The following is a 5,782-nucleotide window of genomic DNA, read 5'->3' as shown; positions in this document are numbered from 1 at the left end:
CAGTATATCTTTCAACATAACCAACGCGAATATACATTATACAGAATGCTTTCAAAATTATTAATAGATTCATCGCACCTAGTTTAGACATTTTTTCCGAGTTTTTGGATAATTTATTGGAAATAGGAAAAAATAAAAAAATTTTTCTACCAGTCTAAAGACAGTTATCCATACGAGGGATTTGGACGCGGTTCTCCTTTATTCTTTTACAATAAAGGAAATCAACTTAACATGCCAAGCTTGAAAGTTTTCCCCCTTAATAATTTCATACAATTACGATGTGTGTATCATTAACTATTTAAAAAAACGCTAAATGTACCACACTGTTTCCTAAAAGCAAAACAATTGTATGCAATATCAATCTATTACAATTTTACGATATTTTATTCTCCAATGTGTGTGAAGGAGAGAAAACAGTTAAGTAAACACACCCAGCCATTCAGGGTACACTCACCTTTGTTTGTACGACAAATAAAACAAAACCACCTGTATTGAAAATAAAAATTTAATAAATTGAAAAATAATAACGATATGAGTAGAAATAGTACTGTTTATTTGTTAATACATATTATTTATGAGAGAAGAAATTCGAGAACGTCCAATGAAAATAATCATGAATTTATTTTGTCACACAACGCTTATGTGGTTCCATAGTGTAGCGGTTATCACGTCTGCTTTACACGCAGAAGGTCTCCAGTTCGATCCTGGATGGAACCAGGTGTTGCTTTTTATTACATCTTGAATTGAACTGATATTTTTTAGTATTTATTGATAATAAAGTCGAATTGGAATATTTTTCACACACAATTTTTTCTTCTTCTAGGGACTGAAATTAATATTGGAGACGTTTTTGTTTCACAATATAAGAAGACATACCCATTCAAATGTATATTATATATGGATATATGTATATGGGGATTTGCAGTACTTATGTCGAATTTCAGCTCCCATGTGGTTCCATAGTGTAGCGGTTATCACGTCTGCTTTACACGCAGAAGGTCTCCAGTTCGATCCTGGATGGAACCAGGGGTTTACTTTTAGTATTTTACGCCACTGGAAGAAAATTAAATTCGTGGCCATTCCTACATTATTATAACTGATGTACTTTTTCAATTCTTTTTTTCTCATTTCCCGATGCTGATGTTCTCACAAATGATCTGTTTAGGTTTCTTGCTGAAAGACCAATGTAATGTAACAAATTATCTTTTAAATTATAGAGATAATAGTTTTATTCATTGCACGTTCTGCGTTTTGCTGCAATACATCTCCACACCATCACCGAGCCAGCACCATGCTTCACTGTGGACATGGAATTTTTGCCGTCCTAATTTGTTGGTTCTTTAAATATAAAAATTAATATTAACATGTGTTTTACTAACGAATATTTCGGATTAAAAATATAAATTCATCCAGAATATATTGAACATATTTTTGTAGTTGTTTATACTCCTCTTGAACGAAAATTCATAATCCCAATAACAACATAAAAATAATGCGTATTTTCATTTTTGATGATGATCTCTCAGTTACGCTTTCACCAGCGTGACCACTGACATTTTTCGAAAAGTATCACAGAAAGTATCATTTTTGAAAAAAGTGGCACAAATCTTTTGAAAAAGTGGCACACTATTTTGATAGGTATTAACATGGAAGCTGTCCATATATGGAAATTATATATGGACAGTACTTAAAAATTTTAAAATCGGGCAAAAATTAACCCTTTTTTAAATTTTTCAATATTTGAGACGATTTTAACAAAATCCACGTTATTGTCATCCCAAGCCTGTATCCTATGAAAATTCATTGTAGACTCTATTCGATATCCAATGGAACATTTCGCCTCAATAGGGAAAAAAGTCCAATGGAACATTTCGCCTTAATAGGGAAAAAAGTCGGGTCTTAGGCGCACCATCTTGTAAACGGAGCTATACCTATATCTTAACCGATTCTCAAAAATTAATGTTTGGGTTGGCTTTGTTTGGGTTATGTTTAAAGACTTAGCGGTGTAAAAACCAAAAGCCAGGTTGGTTCGACAATCAGCAACCCAAGTACTGATTCGTAAATCGACAGCAGACGTAATCAGCAAAACAATGAAAGTTTCAGCAATCCAAATCAGGAGAATGATGTTAGTAGATACATATAGCACGACAGCAAACAGGAAACACTGCAGACTCGTGACGAATATTAACGATAGATGAACAGCTGTGGAGCATAGAAATAAACGAAACGGGAAAATGGGGGAAGGGGAGCGGAGAGTACAATAAGTAAGGATTCTTATAGGTAAAACGATAGTGTATAAATCATGCAAAATTATTAGTAAAATGTTATCACATAATATCACAGATGGTTTCGGTTGAGATCGCAATCAAACGAAAGTTTGATCGATTGTAGATGAGTTTTAAATTTTAATATCGGCCTCATTAATAAAATCGACCAGCGATTTATAATGAGAAATTGACTTGGATTTTAACACAAGTTCAATATTGTTGAATTCATTAAATATTTTATATTTGTATCTTAGGGAAGCGAATTTACTGCACAAAAATATGCTGTGCTGTGCAGTATCAGGTACTTGACATACTTCACAATTAGGGGACTGAATTACACCGATGCGATGTAAGTAGTCTTTGTCAAATGTGTGACCCGTCAAAAGACGATTAATTATTTTAATATCCTTGGCAATCAAATTGGTATTCAGATACCAAGGTTTTTCAAACACGTTATCGACGATGGCCGTAAATCTTCGACCTTTAGATTGAGATTTGAAGGTGAAATCGTCATTCCATTCCTCATATATTTGTTCATTTATCATTCTTAGGGCCTCGTTAGGAGTGAGCTTGATATTTAGTGGTGCTCCATATACCACTGCCAGCTTGGCAATGGAATCAGCTTCTTCATTGATTCCGATTCCACAGTGACTTGGTATCCATACCATATGACACGTTTCCATTCCAGAATTGGCCAATAAGTTGTGAAAAAGGCCAACTATATAATTGTCGCTGTTGGGTCTGATAAGCGCTTTGCATGCCAAAAGGCTATCAGTGAACATCACAACTTTTTTATAATCGTCCTCAATAGCTATTTCCAGTGCTTTAAGTATGGCCCAAAGCTCCCCAAACATCGAAGACGCTTTATGACCAATCCTGAAGTAAAATCTGTGATCTTGTGAGTAGTTGAAAACTCCACATCCAGTCGAGCTAGAAGAAACAGAGGAATCAGTGGCAAAAATCGTAAAATTCATGTTTGCATAGTGCGATAGTTCTCTTCTGACTATTGCATTAACAGCTTCGTGAGCCATGTTGTGTTTGGAATCTGGCAACAGGTTGAGTTTTAACTGAAGATTGGTTTGTAGAGTATAATCAGGCACGTTCGAGATCGAGTCAAAAATCTGTTTAAACTGGTTGTAAATGTAGCTGTAGCTGGAATTAACTAATGGATTATCAGAAATGATGTCATATAAGGCAGGGTTATATAATTTGATTTTGATTATTTCTTTAGAAGTAAGCCATTTTGCTCTAAACGAAGGAGGGACTTCCCCGGCAAGAGAATAAATGACATGCACTGGCGTTGACTTAGTCAGACCAAGACATCTCCTGAGTAGATCGTTTTGTAGGATTTCAATCTTTTTATTGATGTAATTCGGAGAGTTAGCCGTAGAGGTCCTGGCGTATTCAATCTTGGACCTGACTACACCTTTGTAGATGTTTAAGGCTGTTTTCGGATGAAGACCTCCTTTAATCGAGGTTAAGCATTTAAGCATATTAGATCTATGACGTGCCTCTGGCGCCACCGTATCGTAGTGGTCTCTTACCGTAAGGGAGTTGGTGATTATTCTCCCAAGGAATCTTAATTTCCTTGTTTGTGGGACAGCTAGACCATCAACAACAAGATTAACATCCTTTATGCTGTTTTTAGCAAAGTACATAGTGAACGATTTTGCGGGATTGAAAGAAAGGTTCAGATCAGCACAGAGCCGCTTAAAGACAGCTGTTTTCCTATGTAGATTTTGAGCAGCCAAATCAAAGTCTTTGTGGAAGGACATGATAGCAAAGTCATCAGCATATTGGAACACTAAGGTACTATCATCTTCAATAGCATGTAACCCTGCTGTGTAAATGTTAAAAAGAAGCGGAGACAGACAGCTCCCCTGGGGGAGGCCATCTTTAACCGTCACCTTCGCATTTCCCAAGGTCAACACTCTTTCAGAGAGAAAATTTTTAATCCACCGACAGAAGAACCAGTCAACCCCATTATGCCAGAGCTGGTTAATCAGTACGTCATTTCTAACGCAATTATATGCGTTGCTGATATCTAAAGATAGGAGGAGAACCTTGTATCCATTTTTTTTCAGAAGGGCTAATCTATGCAATAGTTCGTTAATGCATGTAGATGTTGACATATTTTTTCGATATGCATATGACCTTACAGGAAGAGAATTACACTCATCCCATAGCCTCTGTATTCTCTCTTTTATCATCAAGTTACAGCACTTCAGCAACACAGGAATCAGGGAAATAGGTCTAAAGTTGCATATCTGATCATGATCCTTGTTTGGCTTGGGTATAGGAATTATCTTGATAGTTCTCCAACTATCACGAATATTATTATTTCTCACAGCATTATTGATAGCAGTAAGTACGGCCCGTTTGGATGTTCCTGGAAGAGCTTTAATCATAGGGTATGTAACTCCATCAGCACCTCCTGCCGAGTTCGCTCTCTTGTTATCTAAACACTCTACAAACTCTTCGAATTCAAAAGGAACAAAGTTGTCGTAATGGTCTTCCTCCCAGTCAAATGTTTCCATGCTGTCTTCTTCCGGGACCTGTTCTTTAAGGAGCTCTAAATATTTCTGGTTATTTTCTTCATTCCATTGCGACTTAATAGGATTTTGCCTTCCCCTGACATTGTTTATAAATTGCCAGGTTTTCCTTGTGCTGTGCATTCGATTAACTTCATCAATTTTTGCAAGAAAGCTATCTCTCTTGGCTCTTTCTACCTCTTTCTTCCAGTTTTCAATTTCAATTCTGACATTTTCCAAGTTGCGGTACGATGGATATCTTCTGGCTTTCTTTGTAGCAGCTGCTTGTTTTCTGTAGAGTGCAAGCAAATTACTATTCCACCAATACTTAGGTGTCCTATTAGGATTGAGTACGTGGGTGGCACCATCAATTTCCCGCCTCAGGGCACTTTCTATACTTTCAAAGTCAGGTTCAAATTCTACCTTTCCCAAGGATTCATATAACTTGTTTCTCGACAGGAATTTGTTGGAGTTTATCCTGGAGTTATGAACCTCAACAATAATTGGGAAATGTCTACTTCCACCGAGATAGTTCTCTGTAACCGCCCAATCTGCAGACACGCTACTACTCACAAATGCTAGGTCTAAGACAGATCCGTCGGAGTCTATATTCCTTTTAAAGGTCACTTTGCCACTGTTGATGCATCTTAGATCCGAGTTTAGAACCAGATTCTCCAAATCCTTGCCTTTCCTTGTTGACACAAAATCACCCCAACTCTCGTTTCTAGCATTAAAATCACCCAGCAACACAACTTCACCTTTGTCATCCAAGAAGTTAAGAAGTCTCTCCATCTCCCCAGTGAAGGCATCCCCTGGCAAGGAAGGAGGAAAATAAACAGAGACAATATGCAAATTGGGAAATTGATTGGTGGTTTTAGCAATAATAATATCATATTCTGTGTCAAACTTGACCTTGCAGAAGCGTATATGTTTTTTAAAGGCAATGGCCACGCCTCCGTAGCCATCACCCCTAAATTTCTGAAT

General features: G+C 36.9%; 2 non-coding genes across 2 annotated transcripts; both read left to right on the top strand.

Annotated features, from left to right (window-relative positions):
* The first annotated feature begins 644 nt into the window (after positions 1-644).
* Positions 645-717, top strand: Trnav-uac (transfer RNA valine (anticodon UAC)). The gene has a single exon. It is a non-coding gene; the product is annotated as a tRNA-Val (tRNA).
* Positions 718-953: 236 nt separating this feature from the next.
* On the top strand, positions 954-1,026 carry Trnav-uac (transfer RNA valine (anticodon UAC)). Its single transcript has one exon. It is a non-coding gene; the product is annotated as a tRNA-Val (tRNA).
* The last annotated feature ends 4,756 nt before the right edge of the window (positions 1,027-5,782 follow it).

This window comes from Musca vetustissima, unplaced genomic scaffold (genome assembly GCF_032173495.1).
Source record: "Musca vetustissima isolate MV318-11 ecotype Yass unplaced genomic scaffold, APGP_CSIRO_Mvet_v1 utg40257, whole genome shotgun sequence".
Taxonomy (NCBI): domain Eukaryota; kingdom Metazoa; phylum Arthropoda; class Insecta; order Diptera; family Muscidae; genus Musca; species Musca vetustissima.
This window is presented reverse-complemented; position numbering and strand designations above follow the sequence as displayed.